Source organism: Apium graveolens, unplaced genomic scaffold (genome assembly GCF_009905375.1).
Source record: "Apium graveolens cultivar Ventura unplaced genomic scaffold, ASM990537v1 ctg4664, whole genome shotgun sequence".
In the NCBI taxonomy this organism is placed as follows: domain Eukaryota; kingdom Viridiplantae; phylum Streptophyta; class Magnoliopsida; order Apiales; family Apiaceae; genus Apium; species Apium graveolens.
This window is the reverse complement of record NW_027418632.1, coordinates 24,384-32,402: the sequence shown is the minus strand read 5'-3', so window position 1 is coordinate 32,402 and position 8,019 is coordinate 24,384.

Here is an 8,019-nt window from a genome sequence, read left to right as displayed (position 1 = left end):
ATTAACCATGTAAGTCACTTTTCACCATACTAAAGTCATTTTGCACCCTATATGAGTCACTTTCCACAATCTATTTGTATAATTAACATGTTAACATCATATACATCCAATTTGACATCCTTTTACCACCTATTAGTTCCACTTTCATACATGTCAATTTTGTTCCACATTTTGGTTCTAATCAACCAAGTCACTTTTCACCATATTAGAGTCACTTTGCACCCTATAAGAGTCTCTTTCCACCATATATACAATAATTAACATGTTTACATCATATACATCCAATTTGACATCCTTTTACAACTTATTAATGCCACATTCATACAAGTTAATTTTATTCCACATTTTGGCTCTAATCAACCATGTAAGTCACTTTTCACCATAATAGAGTCACTTTGCACCCTATAAGAGTCACTTTTCCCATATATTGATAAAATTAACATGTTAACATCACGTACATGCAATTAAACATCCTTTAACCACCTCTTGGTACCGCTTTCCTATAAGTCAATTTTGGGCCACATTTTGGCTCTAATTAATCATGTAAGTGACTTCTCACCATATTAGAGTCACTTTGCACCTTATAAGAGTCACTTGCCATCATATATAGGTACAATTAACATGTTAACATCATGTACATGCAATTAGAAATCCTTTTACCACCTTTTACTGCCACATTCATACAAGTCAATTTTGGTCCACATTTTGGTTCTAATTAACCATGTATGTCACTTTTGACCATATTAGAGTCATTTTGCACCCTATATGAGTCACTTTCCACCATATATTTGTACAATTAACATGTTAACATCATATACATCCGATTTGACATCCTTTTACCACCTCTTAATTCTACTTTCATACAGATCAATGTTGTTCCACATTTTGGTTCTAATCAACCATGTAAGTCACTTTTCACCATATTAGAGTCATTTGCACCCTATAGGAGTCACTTTCCACCATATATACAACAATTAACATGTTAACATCATATATATCCAATTTGACATCCTTTTACCACTTATTAATGCCACATTCATACAAGTTAATTTTATTCCACATTTTGGTTCTATTCAACCATGTAAGTCACTTTTCACCATATTAGAGTCACTTTGCACCCTATAAGAGTCACTTTCCCCAAATATTGATACAATTAACATGTTAACATCATGTACATCCAATTAAACATCCTTTAACCACCTCTTGGTACCCCCTTTCCTACAAGTCAATATCGGGCCGCATTTTGGCTCTAATCAATCATGTAAGTGACTTCTCACCATATTAGAGTCACTTTGCACCTTATAAGAGTCATTTCCCATCATATATTGGTACAATTAACATGTTAACATCATGTACATGCAATTAGAAATCCTTTTACCACCTCTTAGTGCCACATTCATACAAGTCAATTTTGGTCCACATTTTGCTTCTAATTAACCATGTAAGTCACTTTTCACCATATTAGAGTCATTTTGCACCATATATGAGTCACTTTCCACCATATATTTGTACAATTAACATGTTAACATCATATACATCTGATTTGACATTCTTTTACCACCTCTTAATTCTACTTTCATATAGATCAATTTGTTCCACATTTTGGTTCTAATCAACCATGTAAGTCACTTTTCACCATATTAGAGTCATTTTGCACCCTATAGGAGTCACTTTCCACCATATATACAACAATTAACATGTTAACATTATATATATCCAATTTGACATCCTTTTACCATTTATTAATGCAAAATTCATACAAGTTAATTTTATTCCACATTTTGGCTGTAATCAACCATGTAAGTCACTTTTCACCATATTAAAGTCACTTTGCACCCTATAAGAGTTACTTGCCATCATATATTGGTACAATTAACATGTTAACATCATGTACATGCAATTAGAAATCCTTTTACAACCTCTTAGTGCCACATTCATACAAGTCAGTTTTGGTCCACATTTTGGTTCTAATTAACCATGTATGTCACTTTTTACCATACTAAAATCATTTTGCACCCTATATGAGTCACTTTCCACAATCTATTTGTATAATTAACATGTTAACATCATATACATCCAATTTGACATCCTTTTACCACCTATCAGTTCCACTTTCATACAGGTCAATTTTGTTCCACATTTTGGTTCTAATCAACCATGTAAGTCACTTTTCACCATATTGAAGTCACTTTGCACCCTATAAGAATCACTTTCCACCATATATACAATAATTAACATGTTAACATTATATACATCCAATTTGACGTCATTTTACCACTTATTAATGCCACATTCATACAAGTTAATTTTATTCCACATTTTGGCTCTAATCAACCATGTAAGTCACTTTTCACCATATTAGAGTCACTTTGCACCCTATAAGAGTCACTTTCCCCATATATTGATAAAATTAACATGTTAACATCATGTACATGCAATTAAACATCCTTTAACCACCTCTTGGTAACCCTTTCCTACAAGTCAATTTAGGGCCGGATTTTGGCTCTAATCAATCATGTAAGTGACTTCTCACCATATTAGAGTCACTTTGCACCTTATAAGAGTCACTTGCCATCATATATTGGTACAATTAATATGTTAACATCATGTACATGCAATTATAAGTCCTCTTACAACTTCTTAGTGCCACATTCATACAAGTCAGTTTCAGTCCACATTTTGGTTCTAATTAACCATGTAAGTCACTTTTCACTATATTAAAGTCATTTTGCACCCTATATGAGTCACTTTCCACAATCTATTTGTATAATTAACATGCTAACATCATATACATACAATTTGACATCCTTTTACCACCTATTAGTTCCATTTTCATACAGGTCAATTTTGTTCCACAATTTGGTTCTAATCAACCATGTAAGTCACTTTTCACAATATTGGAGTCATTTTGCACCCTATAAGAGTCACTTTCCACCATATATACAATAATTAACATGTTAACATCATATACATCCAATTTAACATCGTTTTACCACTTATTAATGCCACATTCATACAAGCTAATTTTATTCCACATTTTGGCTCTAATCAACCATGTAAGTCATTTTTCACCATATTAGTCACTTTGCACCCTATAAGAGTCACTTTCCCCATATATTGATACAATTAACATGTTAACAACATGTACATGCAATTAAACATCCTTTAACCACCTCTTGGTACCCCTTTCCTACAAGTCAATTTTGGGCCGCATTTTGGCTCTAATCAATCATGTAAGTGACTTATCACCATATTAGAGTCACTTTGCACCTTATAAGAGTCACTTGCCATCATATATTGGTACAATTAACATGTTAACATCATGTACATGCAATTAGAAATCCTTTTACAACATCTTAGTGCCACATTCATACAAGTCAGTTTTGGTCCACATTTTAGTTCTAATTAACCATGTAAGTCACTTTTCACCATACTAGAATCATTTTGCACCCTATATGAGTCACTTTCCACAATCTATTTGTACAATTAACATGTTAACATCATATACATCCAATTTGACATCCTTTTACCACCTATTAGTTCCACTTTCATACAGGTCAATTTTGTTCCACATTTTGGTTCTAATCAACTATGTAAGTTACTTTTCACCATATTAGAGTCACTTTGCACCCTATACGAGTCACTTTCCACCATATATACAATAATTAACATGTTAACATTATATACATCCAATTTGACATCCTTTTACCACTTATTAATGCCACATTCATACAAGTTAATTTTATTCCACATTTTGGCTCTAATCAACCATGTAAGTCACTTTTCAACATATTAGAGTCACTTTGCACCCTATTAGAGTCACTTTCCCCATATATTGATGAAATTAACATGTTAACATCATGTACATGCAATTAAACATCCTTTAACCACCTCTTGTTACCCCTTTCCTACAAGTCAATTTTGGGTCACATTTTGGCTCTAATTAATCATGTAAGTGACTTCTCACCATATTAGAGTTACTTTGTACCTTATAAGAGTCACTTGCCATCATATATTGGTACAATTAACATGTTAACATCATGTACATGCAATTAGAAATCCCTTTACCACCTCTTAGTGCCACATTCATACAAGTCAATTTTGGTCCACATTTTGGTTCTAATTAACCATGTAAGTCACTTTTCACCATATTAGAGTCATTTTGCACCCTATACAAGTCACTTTCCACCATATATTTGTACAATTAACATGTTAACATCATATACATCCGAATTGACATCCTGTTACCACCTCTTAATTCCACTTTCATACGGATCAATTTTGTTCCATATTTTGGTTCTAATCAACCATGTAAGTCACTTTTCACCATATTAGAGTCATTTTGCACCCAATAGGAGTCACTTTCCACCATATATACAACAATTAACATGTTAACATCATATATAACCAATTTGACATCCTTTTACCACCTATTAATGCCACTTTCATACAAGTTAATTTTATTCCACATTTTGGCTCTATTCAACCATGTAAGTCACTTTTCACCATATTAGATTCACTTTGCGCCCTATAAGAGTCACTTTCCTCATATATTGATACAATTAACATGTTAATATCATGTGCATGCAATTAAACATCCTTTAACCACCTCTTGGTACCCCTTTCCGACAAGTCAATTTTGGGCCACATTTTGGCTCTAATCAATCATGTAAGTGACTTCTCACCATATTAGAGTCACTTTGCACCTTATAAGAGTTACTTGCCATCATATATTGGTACAATTAACATGTTAACATCATGTACATGCAATTAGAAATCCTTTTACAACCTCTTAGTGCCACATTCACACAAGTCAATATTGATCCACATTTTGGTTCTAATTAACGATGCAAGTCACTTTTCACCATAGTAAAATCATTTTGCACCCTATATGAGTCACTTTCCACAATCTATTTGTACAATTAACATGTTAACATCATATACATCCGATTTGACATCCTTTTACCACCTCTTAATTCCACTTTCATACAGATAAATTTTGTTCTACATTTTGGTTCTAATCAACCATGTAAGTCACTTTTCACCATATTAGAGTCATTTTGCACCTTATAGGAGTCACTTTCCACCATATATGCAACAATTAACATGTTAACATCATATATATCCAATTTGACATCCTTTTATCACCTATTAATGCCACTTTCATACCAGTTAAGTTTATTCCATATTTTAGCTCTAATCAACCATGTAAGTCACTATTCACCATATTAGATTCACTTTACACCCTATAAGAGTCACTTTCCCCATATATTGATACAATTAACATGTTATTATCATGTACATGCAATTAAACATCCTTTAACCACCTCTTGGTACCCCTTTCCGACAAGTCAATTTTGGGCCACATTTTGGCTCTAATCAATCATGTAAGTGACTTCTCACCATATTAGAGTCACTTTACACCTTATAAGAGTCACTTGCCATAATATATTGGTACAATTAACATGTTAACATCATGTACATGCAATTATGAATCCTTTTACAACCTCTTAGTGCCACATTAATACAAGTCAGTTTTGGTCCACATTTTGGTTCTAATTAACCATGTAAGTCACTTTTCACCATACTAAAATCATTTTGCACCCTATATGAGTCACTTTCCACAATCTATTTGTATAATTAACATGTTAACATCATATACATCCAATTTGACATCCTTTTACCACCTATCAGTTCCACTTTCATACAGGTCAATTTTGTTCCACATTTTGGTTCTAATCAACCATGTAAGTCACTTTTCACCATATTAAAGTCACTTTGTACCCTATAAGAGTCACTTTCCACCATATATACAATAATTAACATGTTAACATTATATACATCCAATTTGACATCATTTTACCACTTATTAATGCCACATTCATACAAGTTAATTTTATTCCACATTTTGGTTCTAATCAACCATGTAAGTCACTTTTCACCATATTAGAGTCACTTTGCACCCTATAAGAGTCACTTTCCCCATATATTGATACAATTAACATGTTAACATTATGTACATCCAATTAAACATCCTTTAACCACCTCTTGGTACCCATTTCCTACAAGTCAATATTGGGCCGCATTTTGGCTCTAATCAATCATGTAAGTGACTTCTCACCATATTAGAGTCACTTTGCACCTTATAAGAGTCACTTGCCATCATATATTGGTACAATTAACATGTTAACATCATGTACATGCAATTAGAAATCCTTTTACCACCTCTTAGTGCCACATTCATACAAGTCAGTTTTGGTCCACATTTTGCTTCTAATTAACCATGTAAGTCACTTTTCACCATATTAGAGTCATTTTGCACCCTATATGAGCCACTTTCCACCATATATTTGTACAATTAACATGTTAACATCATATACATCCGATTTGACATCCTTTTACCACCTCTTAATTCTACTTTCATACAGATCAATTTTGTTCCACATTTTGGTTCTAATCAACCATGTAAGTCACTTTTCACCATATTAGAGTCATTTGCACCCTATAGGAGTCACTTTCCACCATATATACAACAATTAACATGTTAACATCATATATATCCAATTTGACATCCTTTTACCACTTATTAATGCCACATTCATACAAGTTAATTTTATTCCACATTTTGGTTCTATTCAACCATGTAAGTCACTTTTCACCATATTAGAGTCACTTTGCACCCTATAAGAGTCACTTTGCACCCTATAAGAGTCACTTTCCCCATATATTGATACAATTAACATGTTAACATCATGTACATCCAATTAAACATCCTTTAACCACCTCTTGGTACCCCCTTTCCTACAAGTCAATTTTGGGCCACATTTTGGCTCTAATTAATCATGTAAGTGACTTCTCACCATATTAGAGTCACTTTGCACCTTATAAGAGTCACTTGCCATCATATATAGGTACAATTAACATGTTAACATCATGTACATGCAATTAGAAATCCTTTTACCACCTTTTACTGCCACATTCATACAAGTCCATTTTGGTCCACATTTTGGTTCTAATTAACCATGTATGTCACTTTTCAACATATTAGAGTCATTTTGCACCCTATATGAGCCACTTTCCACCATATATTTGTACAATTAACATGTTAACATCATATACATCCGATTTGACATCCTTTTACCACCTCTTAATTCTACTTTCATACAGATCAATTTTGTTCCACATTTTGGTTCTAATCAACCATGTAAGTCACTTTTCACCATATTAGAGTCATTTGCACCCTATAGGAGTCACTTTCCACCATATATACAACAATTAACATGTTAACATCATATATATCCAATTTGACATCCTTTTACCACTTATTAATGCCACATTCATACAAGTTAATTTTATTCCACATTTTGGTTCTATTCAACCATGTAAGTCACTTTTCACCATATTAGAGTCACTTTGCACCCTATAAGAGTCACTTTGCACCCTATAAGAGTCACTTTCCCCATATATTGATACAATTAACATGTTAACATCATGTACATCCAATTAAACATCCTTTAACCACCTCTTGGTACCCCCTTTCCTACAAGTCAATATCGGGCCGCATTTTGGCTCTAATCAATCATGTAAGTGACTTCTCACCATATTAGAGTCACTTTGCACCTTATAAGAGTCATTTCCCATCATATATTGGTACAATTAACATGTTAACATCATGTACATGCAATTAGAAATCCTTTTACCACCTCTTAGTGCCACATTCATACAAGTCAATTTTGGTCCACATTTTGCTTCTAATTAACCATGTAAGTCACTTTTCACCATATTAGAGTCATTTTGCACCATATATGAGTCACTTTCCACCATATATTTGTACAATTAACATGTTAACATCATATACATCCGATTTGACATTCTTTTACCACCTCTTAATTCTACTTTCATATAGATCAATTTGTTCCACATTTTGGTTCTAATCAACCATGTAAGTCACTTTTCACCATATTAGAGTAATTTTGCACCCTATAGGAGTCACTTTCCACCATATATACAACAATTAAC